The 18,313-nt window shown below is 44.1% G+C and overlaps 2 pseudogenes; one reads left to right on the top strand and one right to left on the bottom strand.

Annotated features, from left to right (window-relative positions):
- Positions 1 to 14,482: 14,482 nt before the first annotated feature.
- LOC102501727 (transcription factor BTF3 pseudogene) lies at positions 14,483 to 14,959 on the bottom strand (annotated as a pseudogene).
- A 312-nt stretch (positions 14,960 to 15,271) lies between these two features.
- Positions 15,272 to 15,703, top strand: LOC102501306 (40S ribosomal protein S18 pseudogene; annotated as a pseudogene).
- The last annotated feature ends 2,610 nt before the right edge of the window (positions 15,704 to 18,313 follow it).

Genomic DNA, 18,313 nt, shown 5'->3' with positions numbered 1-18,313 from the left:
AGTAATTACTGAGCAACCCCCTGCTTACCTTTCCTGCTAGGTTCTATAATACATAAACAATCAGTTGAAAAAGACTGTCCCCCTTTCTGTAGCCTTTACCGCTGGATGTTTTCAGAGGTAATTTAAACACTGGCAAACATAAAGGAAAGCTTTTATCCCGGCTCTAACCACGGAAAGGAAGCGGTGGATTTAAAAAACATATGAATGGTGAGGAACAGAGCCAGAGAGACATAAAAGATCGGGGGAGGAGTAGGGGAGCGATGGAAATATGTGAGTTGATGGGGGAGAGTGTGGCTAAGGTGACGGGAACTTGGAGGCTGAGGAAGGAGGAGGGACGCAGCAGCTGGAAGGCGGCAGTGCCCCAGCTGGGGGAGGGGTGCAGGGAGCCTAGAGACTTCCGCAGGGATGAAGCACCACCCTATTGGGAGAAGGCTATGAAAGAGGATGGCCTTTATTTTGTTTTAAAATCCAGTGCACTGATTAGAACACAGTGTTCTAGAGGCTGTATAAAATTTAATTTTGTGTGATTAAAATTAGTATTTGTTAAGCAGAGTCTGAGGGTGGCTCTCAGACATGTTTGAAAGCTTCTTCCTCCCGTGGTGGTCTCTTGGCCTTTAATTCCTCTTTGTCTATTCCTGCCTTTTTTCTTTCTTCACTCACTTTGTCTCTGTCACCCGCCTCCTTTTCGCTTCCTTCCTCCTTCTATTTTGACCATAAGGGCGTAAGGACGTCTGGGATCTCAGGCAGCCTGAGGCTCAGGCCCGGTACTGACACGGCAGCAGCCCCACCGCGAGGTTCTCCTGGAGCCGAGGTGACAGTCGGAGCCTCCAGCCTGCAGGCGCTCACACAGCACCCAGGGGAAGCCTGTGTCACCTGGGAGGCCTGCCAGGCACAGCCCTGCGCAGGGGCGGGTCCCCTCTAATCTTATCCTCACACAACCCTGGCGGCTGCACAGGGCAGCCTGGTATTTAGTAAGGAGAGTCGGAGGCAGGCGGGCAGGCGACTCTCCCTATTGAAAACACAGCTGTGGCGGGGGAGATAGACAGGAAACCCGACCCAGCCCTCTGGCAGCGGCCTCGGCGGGAGTGCCAACTACTGTGGAACAACAGGGCCAGCCCAGCAGGCTCGGACACGCTGTGCCTGGGGCCACAGCAGCGCCACAGCCACAGCAGCGCAGGCACCCAGGCCTCCGTGAGGCCACTCTAGGGCATAGAGACTCGACCCGGACTGGGAAGGCAAACGGGAAGGGGGTTGGGGATGTGAGGACTAGATTTCACAAAGCCTAAGGGTCTTTATTCAAGTTCTGTGCTCTCAGTGAGACTTTGTTCATCTGAAAAATGGGAGTATCGCTTGCACTGCTTCCTTAAATAGGTTGTTTTGAGTACTTCGTGGTTAAGATTAATGCCCTCCAGAGTCAGATCTGGGCACATACCCTACTGTTGCCACATGTTAGCTGACCTTGGTCTCTGGGAGGGACAATAATAGAACTTACCTCAGAGGCCATGTTGAGGCTGGAATGAGCCCAGTGCAGTGCCTGATCTATTATAAACTGCTCAATAAATGTTCCCCATTGTCATCATCAAATGAGACAATTTTGTGCAAGCATCTTGTAAACTACAGGGTGTTTTTTAAAAATTAATTATTATTATTTTACATTTGCTGTAGGGCGTGTGTGCGCACCAGAGAGAGAGAGAGAGAGAGAGAGAGAGAGAGAGAGAGAAAGTGAGAGAGCAAGCCTCCAGATTCGGGACTCAAACTGCAGTTGATGATGTAGGAGTTCAACGTCTTAACCACCACGCCACCTGCTAGCTCCTACAGAGTATTTTTTTTTAAAGAATTATTTATGTAACTTTATTTATTTATTCATTAATTTATTTTTAATTTGACCAGAGAGAAAAAGAGAGAGAGAAGGTGAGAAAGCAAGTCACCAGATCTGGGACCCGAACCATGATTGGCCATGTGGGAGTGTCTAGCCCCTTAACCACTATGCCAGGGTGTTTTTTTTTTGTTTGTTTTTTTGTTTTTTTTGAGAATATTTTGATTTAGATGGGTTGAAATTCTGGGCTCCATGCAACATTTTGTAAAGGGATTCTCTCCCCAGCTCCCCGCACCGCCCTGAGAAGACTTCCCTTTCCTTCCTGTGGTCCTTTGGTGGCTTCAGCCGGAGGCCACTCCTATGATCACTCACTCTGCTTCCTTTTCCCTCCCCTCTGCCTATGATCATCCCATTTTTCCCTTAGAGCCCAACTCAGTTCCGCCAAGAAATTGCACGTCACTGGTCTAACCCCACCTTAATCTTTCTCTGGTTTCTCTGGGACTTAGTCATAAGTGGTCTTTACATGCTAGTGTTTACAAATTCATGTGCTGAGTTCAAAGCCCACATTTGAGCTCTGTGACCTTCAATAAGAAACAGCCTTGCTGGGCCTCTGTTTACTCATCTGAAAAATGGGAAATAATAGTAATTACTTAATTTCTGTTTCTATTCCTAAAGGTCAGCATAATACCTGTCATAGTCTAAGTGTTCAGTAGAGGTTTAGTATGGTTTTGTGTCCCTGAGTGTTGAATATGAACATTTCGCCTCTCTGTATTGAGGGTAAGCATTTTAAAACCGGGGTATATCTTCTTTTCTTGCCATATCACTTTTGGGTATTCAGTGAATGTCTTGAATACACCCCCCCTCCACTTTAATTAAGTTATTTTAAATTTGCCAAGTGATGTTACTTCACAATGATGTTATATTACTTTTTCCTTTCCTTCCTGACTTTCTTTCTTTCTTTGATTTTTGCCAGAGAGCAGAGAGACAGGGAGAGGAAAAATGAGAAATCTCCCTCTGGGGGATGGCCACACTGTAATCCCTCTCCTCCAGTCTCCTCTTGGGTTTTTGGGCACACACACTTGCACGTGCTCCCAGTGTGATTCTTTTTTTTTTTTTTTTTGAATTATTTAACTTTATTCATTCATTCATTCATTTAATTTGATCAGAGAGAGACAGAGAAAGAGAGAGTGAGAAAGTGAGAAAGCAAGTCACCACATCAAGGATTTGAACCGTGGTTGGTCATGTGGGAGTGTCCAGTGCCTTAACCACCATGCCACTTGCTGGTCCCCAAAGTTTGATTCTTAAGCCACCAGGTCTGGGACTTGAACCATAGTTGGCCATGTTGGAATCCAGTGCCTTAAGCACCATGCTATCTGCTGGCTCCACTTTTCTTTCTTTCTTCTTTTCTTTTGGAGAGGTTTTTTGCTATAGGGTGCGTGCGCTCACCAGAAAGAAAGAGAGAGACAGAGAGACAGAAAGCGAGAAATCACCCCCCAGGGGGGATGGCCACGCCGCAATCCCTTCTCCTCCATTCTCCTTTCGGGATCTTGGGCACACATGCACACGCGCCCGATGTGAGTTTAAGCCACCGGGTCCGGGACTCAAACCGCAGTTGACTACATGGGAGTCCTGTGACATAGCCATTATGCTAACTGCTGGTCCCCTTTTCTTTTTTTTTGATAAAAGTTTTTGCCTTGGGGCACATGTACTCGCCAGACAGTGAGAGAGAAAGTGAGAAATCACCACCCCCCCCACTCCCACCATGGGAGAAGGCCATGTTGCAATCCCTTCTTTTCCATTCTTTTCCTGGAATCTTGGGCACTCATGCCCACGTGCTTGTCATGAGTTTTAAGCCACCGGGTCTGGGACTTGAACCGTGGTAAGCCATGTGGGAGTCCAACAATGCCATCTGCTGGACCCTTGTCCCACTATTATTTATTTTGACAAGATAGAGAATTAATATTTATTAAATACTTACTCTGCATGGTGCAAGCAATTTTTTAAACATGTGATCTCATCTAACTTTCACAAGAAAATCAAATCCCTGTGTTAGGGATAATTAACTCCACTTGCCAAGAAGAAAACAGGGACTCAAAGAGATTGAATAACTTGACCATAATTATACAGTTGCCAAAGGTGGGATTCAAACTCAGGTCTGTTTGACTCACATTCTTTAATAAAAAGAATTATTTTATTTATTATTATTATTTACTTTGACCAGAGAGAGAGAGAGAGGGAAAGTGAGAAAGCAAGTTGCCAGATCCGGGACTCAAACTCTCGCTGGCCATGTGGAATTCCAGCGCCTTAACCACTGTGCCCTTTTATTTTTTATTTTTTTCATAGGGTGCTTGTGTTTGCTATAGAGGAGAGAGATGGAGAGAGACAATAAGAGGGAAGGTGAGAAATCACCCCTGGGGGGATGGTCATGCTGTAGTCCCTTCCTCATTCTCCTGGGATTTTAGGCATGCAGGCACATGTGCTGGTATGATTTCCAAGCCATCAGGTCCAGGACTCAAACTGGCCATGTGGGAGTCCAGTGCCCTAAGCACTACACCATCTGCTGGCCCCAGCAGAACAAATCTTAAAGTTTATTTACTGTCTGTATTAATACCATATTATTATGATTATTATTTAGATTTTTGCCATAGGGCTCATGCACTTGCCAGAAAGAGTCAGAAAGAGAGGAAAGTGGAAAATCACCCCCAAAGGGGGATAGCCATGCTGCAATTCCTTCTGCTCCAGTCTCTTCTTGGGATTTTGAGCATGCACGCACGTGTGCCTGGGATAATTTTCAAGCTCCTGGGTCCAACCATGGAGTCAGCCATGTGGGATCCAATATCTTAATTGACACACCAACTGCTGGCCCACTATATGAACTTCTGGTGTTCAAAAAAATTGGTAAATACTGATTGATTGCAAAGTAAATCTGTAAGTGCAAAGTTTTCAACAGGACAAAGCTTTAACTCAAAGTAGTACCTTGATCCCTGTGACCTGTTACACCAAAGTTTGGTTCTTTCTGTTGTAATGATTGGCTTAAAGGCTTAATCTTGTTTGCCACTTTGAAAGTACTCTCTCTCTCAACCCCCACCCCAAAGTTTGGAAATACTTTGGTGCCCAAGGTCCACAGACAGTTTCTTTGTTTTTAAGAATATCAGTTTATAGGAATTTGAACCATAATGACCTTCCGGGGAGGAATCTTTTAGGAATTGTGAATTTCTTGGGAATGAGTCTCCTTTATAACAAAGGCAGCTGAGTATTAAATGAAACCAAAGAATCAGCAGTGAAGTGGTGTTTGTGTGAGTTACCAGGACAGGGACCACATTTGCATTCATTGCACGCACAGACACACACACACACATGCGCGCACACACACACACACACACACACACACACGGTCACTGCTCTTTGTCCAAGAACAGTGGAATGTAAAAGACTTCAGGCAAAGTGATGAAGCTAGCACATTCCGTCTTTACTGTCTTCCTGCCTACCCCCTTCAGGCTTGGCCTTTGCTCTGCCAGGCACCAGGGCTCTGCTCTGTAACACCTGCCTAATAGCAGAAGATCTGCTGACAGTCTTCAACTGCTGCTTGGTGGACTGAGTTTTAGTATACAAGTAACTCTGTGGAGCATTTGGAGATTGGAAGAAGAATGAGGATCGAGATTGCATTGTCCCTGCTGCCAAGACCTTCCCTGAAGTTAAACCCGAGTTAACCCCTTGAGGGTAACACGGTGAGATCAGAAGGGAAACCAACATGGCAGTGTGTGCAGCAGCGTCCCTTGGGAAATACAATTAGTTGTTTTTTACATTAGGCCCTTCTCTGCATTGGAATTTGACATGTATTAAGCCAACAAACTATGCCCAGCATTAGACAAGGAGAAAATGATCACATTTTAATTCTCAACAAGTTCAGTCTCTAGAGAAGCACTCTTTCTCATTAAACAAGAGAAGCACCAGTTTTTTAAAAAATTTTGTTTAATTTATTACTATTATTATTATTATTTTAATTTGCTATAGGGCATGTACACTCACCAGGGAGAGACAGAAAGAGAGAGAGAGGGAAAGTGAGAAAGCAAGCCACCAGGTTGGGGGATTCAAACTGCAGTCAACAATGTGGGAGTCCAGTGCCTTAACCACCATGCCACCTGCAGGCCCCTAAAGCACCAGAACTTAAAAAGACATCAACAAGCATATATCTCTCCAGACAAAGTAAGTCAAGTAGAGAGTTGTAGCAACCCAGAAAACAGATGTGTATGAGGTAAGGTGTTGCCGGTTTTGTTTTTTTTTTAAAGAATTATCTATTTATTTAACTTTGTTTGTTATTATTATCTTTTAATTTGACCAGAGAGAGAGAGAAAGAAAGGGAAAGTGAGAAAGAAAGCTGCCAGGTCTGGGATTCGTGGTGGTCGGCCATGTGGGATTCCAGGCTAAAAATGTATTTGGCAATGGAGAAGCTTACAGAATGGATGTTAAATTGTTTGAGATAAAATATGTCCTTCTTTTTTCCCATACACAAACTTTTCTTCCTCTCCAGTTCTCCAGATATGTTTCTTTTTAGACAATGGTCATTAAAGCCAGATGTGGGCCTCTTCAAACTCACAACATGGTTTAGGCTCAGACTTTAGAGAATTATAAATGCTTTGGCATTTGAAGGAGCAGGCTTTTCCAGTAAAGACAAAAATATTTGAACTAGCACAGTTGGATTTTATCCTGCATTTGTGTCTGTCTTAATTGGAATTCCTGAGATGTGATTTTTACTTTAATGGTCAGTGACAGCCTGCAGTCTGTAGAATGGGGCAATGGCCCATCAGTTACACTCTGTCCAGGGTCTTTTAGGATGTAATATTACTATAGCTTTGATTAAATGACTTTTTTCTCATAAAACTTGAATGACTCCCCATTACTTATAGTTTCAAATATACTCTTGGGCAGGCCCTGTAGATTAATGGTTAAGGGAGCAGGATTCCACATGGAATTGCAATTCTAGTTTCAGCCCTAGAAGCTTGGAAACATGCCCAGTCCGTGTGTATGCATGTTTTAAATCCTGACAGATGGAGAAGTGCAGGAGAAGGGATTGTGGCATGACCACACCCCGCTGGGGAGGGGATGCTTTCTTGCTCTCCTCTATCTTTCTCTAGCAATAAAAAATATCCTTAATTCAACATCCTTCAAAATAGGGTTTAACTTTAACTTCCAGCTTCTCCCACTAACTGTATATCATTAATCATAATCATACACGCACAAATGTAATCACACACACACGCACACACACACAGCTGTATTCTAACCAATGAAACCTTATTTTTTATTATTTGAGAGGTTTTTGCTATAGGGCGCGTGTGCTCGCCAGACAGACAGAGAGAGACATAGAGACACAAAGCGAGAAATCACCCCCCAGAGGGGATGGTCACGCCGCAATCCCTTCTCCTCCATTCTCCTCTCAGGATCTTGGGCATGCACGCACACGCGCCCGGTGTGTTTTACGCCGCGGGGGCCGGGACACGAACCGCAGTCGACTACATGGGAGTCCAGCGACATAGCCATTACGCTAACTGCTGGTTCCCGAAACCTTATTTTTTAAACACCTGTTATACGTGAGGTACAGTGTTAGACTCTGGGGGTTAAAGAAATAAAGGGGCCAGCAGGTGGCATGATGGTTAAGTTTTTATTGTTCAGACACTTACAGTTTAGGGGTGAAAGTAGTCATAGGACAAAAACTGGAGGCAAAATGTGTCCCATACTAAGGGAGAAGAGGAGCTCATTCTTCCTCCCCCTGGGCAAACTTCATGGTAAATAACAGCCCTGATTACTGTCTGCTTCTTGGCTGTATTCCTTTTGGCTCCTTGAATGTTTTGGCTCCATGCTTCTCTCCACCTCGTACTTCATCAACCCTCACCAGAGACTCAGCTCCCGACTCCACGTAGCCCCATCTCCTGACTCATCCTCCCCTGTCACCAGTCAGACTCTTGCTGTCTTTCCTCTAGACTCTTGTCATCATCTCCCAAGTAATCAAAACAGCTGTGGGCATGGTCTCTCTCTCTTTTTAAAAAAGAATTATAAATATTATTTATTATTATTATCTATTATTTTGATCAGAGAGAGAGAGAGACAGGGAGAGGGAAAGTGGGAACGCAAGACAACAGGTCTGGGAATTGAACCGCAGTTGGCCATATGCATCCAGCACCTTAACCACCACACCACCTGCCAGCCCCCGAGTGGTCTTTCTATTGTACAAAGCCCAATATGATTGTGGTGCTTCCTCTTGGCTGCCAGATGAATGCAAACCCATGGGTGAGGCTGGCAGGAAAGTCACACTTCCTCAACTGGAAGCCTCAGCAGGGCCTGCAGGCCCTGAGGCACACTGTGGATTGTGCCAGTGTCTGCAGTGGGCAGGTCAGAGAAGTCCTGGCCACCACACCTGGGAGAGGAAACTGAGAGGTGGCGGTGTCTCCTTCTGGATGCCTACCGTGGCCATAGGCATCAGAGAGGAAGCCTCTTTGGCCAGTAGCTCCTGGCCTCTCTGACCTTGCTCCTTTCTCGCATTTCCATCACGCCTGGTTTAAACTTGCTAACTGAACTTGGGACCCCTCCTTTTCGACTGATGGGGAATTTCTGGATGTTCCGCTAAGAATTGCCCAGAGGAGAACTTGGCTCCTGGGAAGGGAGAGCAGGGGAAGAGGGGCCACAGGGGTCAGCAGAGCCAGGCTGCCTTGTGCTGAGTGCAAAGGAGTTCAGACTTTATCCTTAGCTGATAGCTAGCATTGGTCAGGGCGTGGTTTAGAATGATGGCTGTCAGCAGTCAGGAGCCACCCTGGCTAGCTAGGAGACTAGGAATTGGGGTGATAGGCCACAGGGATCAGAGACTTACTAGTGTCCTGGCCAGTTCTTGACCTCATTGCCATAGGGATCTAGGCAGGTAAGAGAAACCACAAAAAGAACTAGTTCCGGGATTGCAGAGAGACATTTACAGACATGTTCAAGGTGATTCTGGAGCAAGTGGTCTGCACTGGCTCTGCACGGACTAGGCCTCCCTGGCAGCAGAGGTGTGATGCTGACAGGTTGCCCCCTTCCTCCCTGGACTTATCTGCTGAGAGAAAAGAGGGAGAGCTGTTTCATTCCACCATAGGCCTGGCACTTGGAAAACCTGGATTCATGACATAAAAGCCAGAGGATGTGGTTTGGGTTGTCCCAGAAAAAGACCTCTATTTATGTAGGGCAGGATATTTTCAGATGGAGCTTAATGTGAGGAAAGGCTTAATGTGAGACTGACCTCTCTGTAGGGACTGCTCGCTCCTTAAAGGCACGGCACATTACAATATGTCGGAAAAGAATGGAAATGGCAGAGGTGGAGGTTTCCTCTGTCAGCGAGGCCATCGCACTTGTGGTTAGGCCAGAGGACTGCCGGAGGACTGCCTGTCAGGCTTCTGAAGCTCTGTTCCCCATTCTGTTTGTAACTCATGGTGTGATGTTAGACAAGACACTTCGTTTCCCCAAGCTCTATTTAACAGTCTGTGGAATACTTCTCCATCTTTTAGGAGGTGACAGGAGGTGCAATTAATTTCTGTTTGTAAAGTACTCAGAGGTCCCCAGGTGAAAGCTGCTTTGTAAATAGCCGAGTGTTCTCCACTTGGATTGAGCCTGTAGGTTCACAGTCAAGCTCCTGTGCAATTGCTAAGTGGGTAGACTGGTTTTCATGATTTCGTCTTCAGATCTTTGGAGGATACTTGCTTCTTTCCAGCTTATTTCCTTCTTTAAAAATATTATTTAGGAAAATTAAAAAAAATTGGAACTGGAAAAAGAATAATATAATGGGGACCGGCAGTTAGCATAATGGCTATGTCACTGGACTCCCATGTAGTCGACTGCGGTTCGCGTCCTGGACCCGGTGGCTTAAAACTCATGCTGGGCGCATGTGCGTGCGTGCCCAAGATCCCAAGAGGAGAATGGAGGAGAGGATTGTGGCGTGGCCATCCCCCCTGGTGGGTGATTTCTCACTTTCTGTCTCTCTGTCTCTCTGGTGAGCACATGTGCCCTATAACAAAAGCCTCTCCAAAAAAAAAAAAAAAAAAAATAATGAACAGCCATGTAACCACCAATTGAAATGAACAACATTAACATTTTTTTACATTTATCCACCAGCTGAAATAAACACTAACATTTTTTGCAATGAACAAGTTTTATTAGCATTAAAAAATTTTATTTTTGTTTTTGGCTATAGCGAGCATGTGCTCACTGGAGAGACAGAGACAGAGATATAGAAAGCGGTAGGGCCAGTGGGTGGTGTGGTGGCTAAGTTGCTGGACTCCCATATGGTTGACCATAATTTGAGTCCCAGACCTGGTGGCTTGCTTTCTCATTTTCCTTTTCTCTCTCTCACCAAACTAAAAATAATAATAATAAGTAAAATTAAATAAATAATTCTTTAAAAAAATAAACAAACTTAAAAAAAAAAACCCAAAAAACAAGAGACCAAAAATGAGAAATCATCCTCCGGGGGATGGCCATGCCATAATCCCTTCTCCACCATTCTCCTCTTGGGATCTTGGGCACACACGTGCACATGCTCAGCATGAGTCTCAAGCCAGCAGATCTGGGACTTGAACTGCAGTCAATTATGTAGGAATCCAGTGATGTAGCCATTACGTCATCTGCTGGTTCCAGCATTAAAAATATTTTTTAGCTAACAGCACACTGCGAGGGGTATGTAGGCTTTAAACCTTGTTATTTATTTGTAACAAGGACGTAAAAATAAATAAATAAAATTCATGCATCGTATATGATCGCAGCATACAAAATGAGTTTTCCCATCTAGAATACACAGAATATTGGTTCAAAGTATTTTTTAGTTTTTATTTAAAACTCCTTTTTTGGGGCCAGCAGGTGGTTAAGGCACTGGACACTCCCACTTGAACATGGTTCAAGTCCCAGACCTGGTGGTTTGCTTTCTCGCTTTCCTTCTCTCTGTGTGTCTTTCTCTGGTCAAATTAAAATGAATGAATAAATAAATAAAATTAAAGAAATGATTCTTTAAAAAAACCTCCTTTTTAAAAAGAATTATTTCTTTAACTTTATTATTAATTTTTTAAAAGAGTAATTTAATTTATCTTTTATTATTATTATTATTTTACAGTTTGATCAGAGAGAGACAGAGAGTGAGAAAGCAAGCCACCAGGTCCAGGACTTGAACTATGGCTGGCCTTGTGGGAATCCACTGCCTTTAACCACCATGCCACCTCCCTTTTTAATTTTTAATTAAAAAAATTAAAATTTAATTACTTTAATTTATTTAAATTTAATTTTAAGCTTAAGCTTTTTTTTTAAAAGATTGTACTGTTTATTTAACTTTATTTATTTATTTATTTATGTAAATTTGACCAGAAAGGGACAGAATATCGGGGAGAGAGCGAGAGAGAGAGAAAGAAAGTGAGAAAGCAAGCTGCCAGGTCCGGGACTCAAACCATGGTTGGTAGTATGGGAGTCCAGCTCCCTTAATCACCACACCAACCTGCTGACCCCTTATTTCATTTATTTTCTCTAGAATATTTAGTTATTATTATTATTTTTATTTTTAACTTGCTATAGTCATCAGAGAGAGACAGAGAGGGAAAGTAGGAAAGCAAGCCATCAGATTCAGGTCTTGAACCATGGTTGGCCATATAAGAGTCTAGCACCTCAAACCCACTACACCATCTGCTGGCCCCTGTTATTATTATTTTTAAATTTGACCAGAGAGAGAGGGAAAATGAGAAAGCAAGCTACAGGTCTGGGGCTCGAACTATAGTCCACCATGTTGGAGTCTAGCACCTTAACTGCCATGTCACCTGACAGCCCCTTTGTTTTTTAAATAGAATAAATAAAATATTAATATATTTCCAATCCCATTCTATTCTGTCACCCCTCAAAGGTCCTTTACCTTCTTCTAATCCCTGAGATTGAAAAATAGCCAACTAGGGACCAGCAGTTAGCATAATGGCTATGTCGCTGGACTCCCAAGTAGTCGACTGTGGTTCGAGTCTCGGACCCGGTGGCTTAAACTCACGCCAGGCGTGTGTGTGTGCGTGCCGAAGATCCTGAGAGGAGAATGGAGGAGAAGGGATTGCGGTGTGACCATCCCCCCTGGGGGGTGATTTCTCGCTTTCTGTCTTTCTGTCTGTCTGGTGAGCGCACGCGCCCTATAGCAAAAACCTCTCCAAAAAAGAAAACAGCCAACTAGGGACTGGCAGATGGCATTGCGATTACGTTGCTGGACTCCCACATGATCAACAATGGTTTGGTGGATTGAAACTCACGCTCCTTGCATGTATGCCCAAGATCTGGGGAGGAGAATGGAGGAGAAAGGATTAAGGCATGGTCACCTCACCCTAGGGTGGGGGTTGATTTTTCACTTTCCCTCTCACTGTGTCTGTCTCTCTGGCAAGCTCACATGCATTAGGTCAAAAACCTCTTTAAAAAAAAGGGCAAATTAAATCTGGCTGCTGCTTTTCATAGTAATGAGATTGAAGGGAGTTTACTTCTGTAAGAGGCTACAGAGAGACAGTCAGCAAGCACCATCAAACTGTCTCTAAGAGTGCACCTATTCTCAGTATTTTTATAGGTACAAGATACCAGCACATGCAAATCATTTCTCACTACAGTCAAAGTCAATTGCTTCCCCCTGAGTAATTATCCTGATTCCTGTTTTACTTCAAAACCTATTCCTGGAAGGCCAGCAGGTGGTGTGGTGGTTAAAGGCATTGGATTCCCACATGGCTGACCACGGTTCAGGTCCCGGACCTGGCAGCTTGCTTTCCCACGCTCCCTTTCTCTCTGTCTCTGTCTGGTCAAATTAAAATAATAATAACAAATGCAATTAAATAAAAATAAATAATTCTTAAAAAAAAAAAACTTATCCTCGGTTTCACACCTGACCATCTCTCAAACAGACCTCCCTATGACTCAGCATGTGATCAGATAGTTCTTGTTAGATGCCTTTCTTTCTTTCTTAAAATTTTATTTATTTATTTAATTAATTTGACCAGAGAAAGTCAGAGAAAGTGAGAAAGCAAGCCACCAAGTCTGGGACTCGAACCATGGTCGGCCATGTAGGATCTAGCACCTTAACCACCATGCCACCTGCCAGCCCCTAGATGCCTTTCTTAATTTCAAAATGGCTGCAGTCTTGACCTCAAGCTGGCCTGCTTCAAGGTGGCCTCTATCAGGGTATGTGCCCACATGTGGGTGGGTGTAGATTTTTTTCCCCATGTGTGTCACAGAACCAAGCCCTAGAAGGGTGTGCGCCAACAGAGTATAGCCATGCTTACCAGAGCTGGAGAGCTGCCTCTTCATTTGCCTGTGTCCTCTGGCCTCTTTGAACCTCAGCGTCCCTCTCTATAATGCAGTAATTCTTAGCTTTGTTGTTAACATTGGAGATTAGGTAAAGTGGCTAGCTCAATAAATGGTAGCTAATATTGTTAGGAAATTAAGTTGTTATCATTTTTTCCCCCTCTAGATGGAAAGCCCTTTGAGAGCAGGGACCTTGACCCTAGCCTGTACCCCTTTGTTTGATTTACACTACCTCCCAGCTCAGTGGAGAGGCTCATTATTTGTTTCTTGAGGACATAGTTGAAATGCTTGTGCTCTGGCCCCTAACCTCAGTGCACACAGGGCTGGTGCAAAAGCTAATCGTGTTCTCAGTACACTCAGAGAACACTGGGGCTGTCTAGTTGAGGACAATGGCTGTTGGAAGAAGAGGCCTTTTGAGTTTCCCTCCCAGGTTCTGCTATTATATATTCAAGTTGCATATTAATTCAGGAGGGGGAAATGCAGAGACACTTCATTAGGTTTCTTTTTCTTAACAATCACGGATTATACACAGTTGATGTCTCAGGTGCATTTTTTTTTTCCGCAAGATTATGCCCTCACCCACAATTAAAAGTCCTTTTTGTAGTGGCCCTTCCTGGCCCTCAGGTTGGAATGTTGGTCTCTGGCAAAATAGTCATAGGCAGGAAAGGGACAGCAGGGGGCACCAAACCCGCACAGTTCTGCGGTAGAGGGCGCTTGAGTGAATGACAGGGCCTCGGGCTCATGTTTCTAGTTCCTATTAGTCTGTGTGCTTGCCACTTCTCTTTCCCAGTATTTGGACATTTCTTTGAACAGTAGTTTTAGATTCTCACAGTGGCAGAGTAGAGAGCAGTTTGTATTAGAGCAGCAAACAAATATCCCCCCGCCCCTGGCCTCATCCGGAGCCCTCTCTCTTGGTCCTACCTCCAACAACAGCAGAGGCCTCACGACAAAGAGCCACCTCATTCATTATCCTTTGATTTGCATTTGTTCATCTTCATATGGGGTCAGAGATTGAAAGGGGCGAAATGATCTAGATGAACTGAAACATACTGATTTAAATATTGTTATTCACTGAAAGAGCTTTATGATATTTAATTTATGTATGTGTGAGCTAAGAATAACAATAGATGTTCACACCTGGACCCTAGACAAAGCCCAAAGAATGAACTGCGTATAAGCAAAAACTGAAAAGAGCTGCAGTGTCCAAGGGGCTTAGGTTTAAAAATATTACAGATCTAGATTTTATCAGATCCATAAACAAAACAGAATTTTAAAAAGCAGTCATAATATAAAATAGCAGCTCCCAGTAACTTCACCAAGTGTATCCCTTTCAGAAGCTGACTCAATTCAGTTGGCCTCATTCTTGGAAGCCTCATGAAAAGTCTCCACGAGATCTGGAACTTCATCATCATCATCCTCTCCAGTAGCAAGTGGTGCTTTTCCATCCACAGGTTGTCTGGGCAGAGCTTCAGCCAGTCTCCTTAGACTAGTTAGACTGTCTGCCCCAAGCTGGTTTAAGATGCTGGGTAGCATTTCTGCCAGCTGCTTTGTCTCAGCGTGGCCTGTAATGGTGAAAATATTCGCTACCAGAGATGCCTGCACTTTAGGGTTGTTAAAGTGGTTCACCGTTCCCTGGTTTGTAAACATACTCACCTCTTCAATACAAGAGATATGGTTTACCCCTAAGGAGAGCTGAAGTTTCTTATCATCTGCTGTAGCTGTCCTATGAACCACCTTCTTTCTGCGAGCAGTTCCTTTCCCACCCATGCGCACTTGTGCCTGCAGCTGGGTGAGTTATTCCTGGTTCATGATAGTTTCTTTCATCTTGTCAAAGCGGAAAAGGGGCCGTGTGGGGGACTAGGGTTGGCGCTCAGGAGGTCTCAGGCAGACCAACTGAGATTAGGCGCACACACTCGGGGACCACCTTCTCAGTTTTTAGATACAGATCTGCACACTGGCTATCTTACTTGTTTAATATTTTTACATCCACTCTTGTAACACTTATATAAATTGATTTTTTAAAAAAGGTCCCTACCCCCCCAAAAAGATCACTATCATGAATGAACAATTTTAATATTTTTTAAATATACATTAAGATAGAGAATTAACGCTTCCACAGGAGGCCTACATGCTGCCGCTTATGCTGCCGCCATGTCTCTAGTGATCCCTGAGAAGTTCCAGCACATTTCACGAGTACTCAATACCAACATCGATGGGCGGTGGAAAACAGCCTTTGCCATCACTGCCATTAAGGGTGTGGGGCGAAGATATGCTCATGTGGTGCGGGAGAAAGCAGACATGGACCTCACCAAGACGGCAGGAGAGCTCACTGAGGATGAGGTGGAACGTGTGATCACTATTATGCAGAATCCACGCCAGTACAAGATCCCAGACTGGTTCTTGAACAGGCAGAAAGATGTAAAGGATGGAAAATACAGCCAGGTCCTGGCCAACGGTCTGGACAATAAGCTACGTGAAGACCTGGAGAGACTGAAGAAGATACGGGCCCATAGAGGGCTGCGCCACTTCTGGGGCCTTCGGGTCTGAGGCCAGAACACTAAGACAATTGGCCGTCATGGCCATACTGTGGGTGTGTTCAAGAAGAAATAAGTCTGTAGGCCTTGTCTGTTAATAGTTTATATACCTAAAAAAAAAAAGAGAGAGAGAGAGAGAATTAACATGAAAGTAAAAGCTCCTCAGTCCCCCATGTACTGTTTCCAACAACTCCTTTATTTTGCATGTGTGAAACTGAGGTCAGAGAACTGATGCGAATTGCCTCGTATCTCTGTGAGCGGCAGAGCTGAGACTTAACTGGGTACGTGTTTCTTTCTGGTGCATGGCCATGGCCAGGAGAGAATTTGGTTAAATTTCTAGGCCTTATACGTTGGGATGGACTTTGATGAAGTTGTGAAGTAAGCTATGTCTAGCCTCCCTTTAAAAGTTTTCTCTCTTGGGGCAGTCAGGTGGTGTGGTGGTTAAGGTGAGTGCATTCCATGTGGTCTACTACCCAGTTTGAGTCCCAGACCTGGCAGTTTGGGAAATATGCCAGGTGGCCAGGTGCATGTGGGTGTGCATGTGTACCCCAAATCCCTAGAGGGGAATGGAGGAGAAGGGATTGTGGTGTGGTCATCCCCCTTGGGAGTGATTTCTCACTTTTTCTCCGGTAAACCCATGCACCTTACAGTAAAAAAAAAAAAGTTTTTCCTCTTGTTGCTAGGAGTGAAAGCTAAAGAACAGGAGGGTCTAAGTCAGGCTCTGGGACTATCTTGGAGTTGCCTCAAATACAGCAGTGACTTCTGAGCAGTTTTGATTGCTCACTGTCAGCAGTGGGAAGTGTTGAGTGTGCACTCTCAGCAGATGTATATTCATTTGCTTGTAATTTTATACATTACTGTACCAATATATTATGCTCAATATAAAATATGCGTAAGTATTAATTCAAAAAGTACGTGATACGTTAATGAAAGCAGTATTCTTAAATGTCTGGTTAATTGCGATGGTTTCATTACTATCATTAGCTAATATCTCAAGCACAATTTACACTTAGGATGAGATTCCTCATTACCAATAGTATATGCAAAGCTATATCTCGAATTGTCTTTTTGGTAATTTAAGTACTTCTTGGCTGACTTGTGAGATCTGATTTATTGTCATTGTTTTTCCCTGTAATATGACTGACTAAAAACTTGTAGTGTTTTTCTTTTTTTCATTCACCTCATGTCTTGCATTATTACTTCAATCCACAGTTTTTTTAAAAAAAATATTTGTTTGCTTATTTGTTAAAATTTGCCATAGGGTGCATACGCTTGAGGGAGAGAGAAAGAAGAGGGAAAGTGAGAAAGCATCCCCTCGCCCCGAGATGGCCACAGCTCAATCCCTTCCCCTCCATTTTCCTCTTGGGATTTTGGGCATGCAAGCCCATGTGCCTGGTATGTTTTTCAAGCCTCTGACTCTGGGACTTAAACCATACAGTCAGCCATGTGGGATCTAGTTGTCTTAGCCACCACATCACTGGGTAACCCCTATTTCTTTATTTCTTCCTTTTTTTTTTTTTAGCCTCTGGCTTATTTTGGTGATGGTCAGTTTAGTTAAAAACTAGATCCTCTCCGTAGTTCCATGTAGCTAGGCTCATCTGTAATAGAAAGAGAACCAAGAGAACCAAGAAGCAAAGTTGTCACTGCCAATCCCACCACATTATGAAATGTCCACTCTTCTCCAGGATCTCTCAAGACTATTGATGACTTGTGGTGGCTGATGAGTGGACCAAGGGAAGGCACAAAGGTCATTGCTTTTAGCAAATTCAGTAAGGCTTAATTTATTATATATTTAACTGTACAAAATATGTGGACTTTTAAGAAGAATTATTTATTTAATTTTAGTTATCATTATTATTATTTTTTAAAATTTGCTACAGGGCATGCACACTTACCAGAAAGAGACAGAAAGAGAAAGAAAATGAGAAAGTAAGTCGCCAGGTCCGGAACTTGAACCGCAGTCAGCCATGTGGGATTTTAGTGCCTTAACCACCATGTCACCTGCTGTCCCCTATATGGAAATTCTCATCTGTTCTTTGCTTGCTCTCTGGGTCATGTTTTGTGACTCACAGTTGTAGAGATAGCCCAGCCTCGGTTTACCTTTCTCAGTTCCTTTTTTTTTTGGAGAGGTTTTTGCTACAGGGTGCATGCACTTGCCAGAAAGACATAGAGAGACAGAGAGACAGAAAGTGAAAAATCACCCCCCAGGGGGGAAGGCCACACCAAAATCCCTTCTCCTTCATTCTCCTCTCAGGATCTTGGACATGCACGCACAGGCGCCTGGCGTGAATTTAAGCCGCCGGGTCTAGGACTCGAACCACAGTCAACTACGTGGGAGTCCAGCGACATAGCCATTATGCTAACTGCTGGTCCCATTTTTTCTTTTTTTTGAGAGGTTTTTGCTATAGGGAGTACATGCTTGCCAGAAAGACAGAGAGAGACAGAGAGATAGAAAGCGAGAAATCACCCCCCAGGGGGATGACCATGACGCAATCCCTTCTCATCCATTCTCCTCCTGGGATCTTGAGCACGCACACACATGCGCCTGACGTGAATTTAAGGCACCAGGTCCGGGACTTGAACTGCGGTCGACTACATGGGAGTCCAGCAACATAGCCATTACTCTAACTGCTGGTCCCTCCGT

Source organism: Tupaia chinensis, unplaced genomic scaffold (assembly GCF_000334495.1).
Source record: "Tupaia chinensis unplaced genomic scaffold, TupChi_1.0 Scaffold000532_1, whole genome shotgun sequence".
Classification (NCBI taxonomy): Eukaryota; Metazoa; Chordata; class Mammalia; order Scandentia; family Tupaiidae; genus Tupaia; species Tupaia belangeri.
This window is presented reverse-complemented; position numbering and strand designations above follow the sequence as displayed.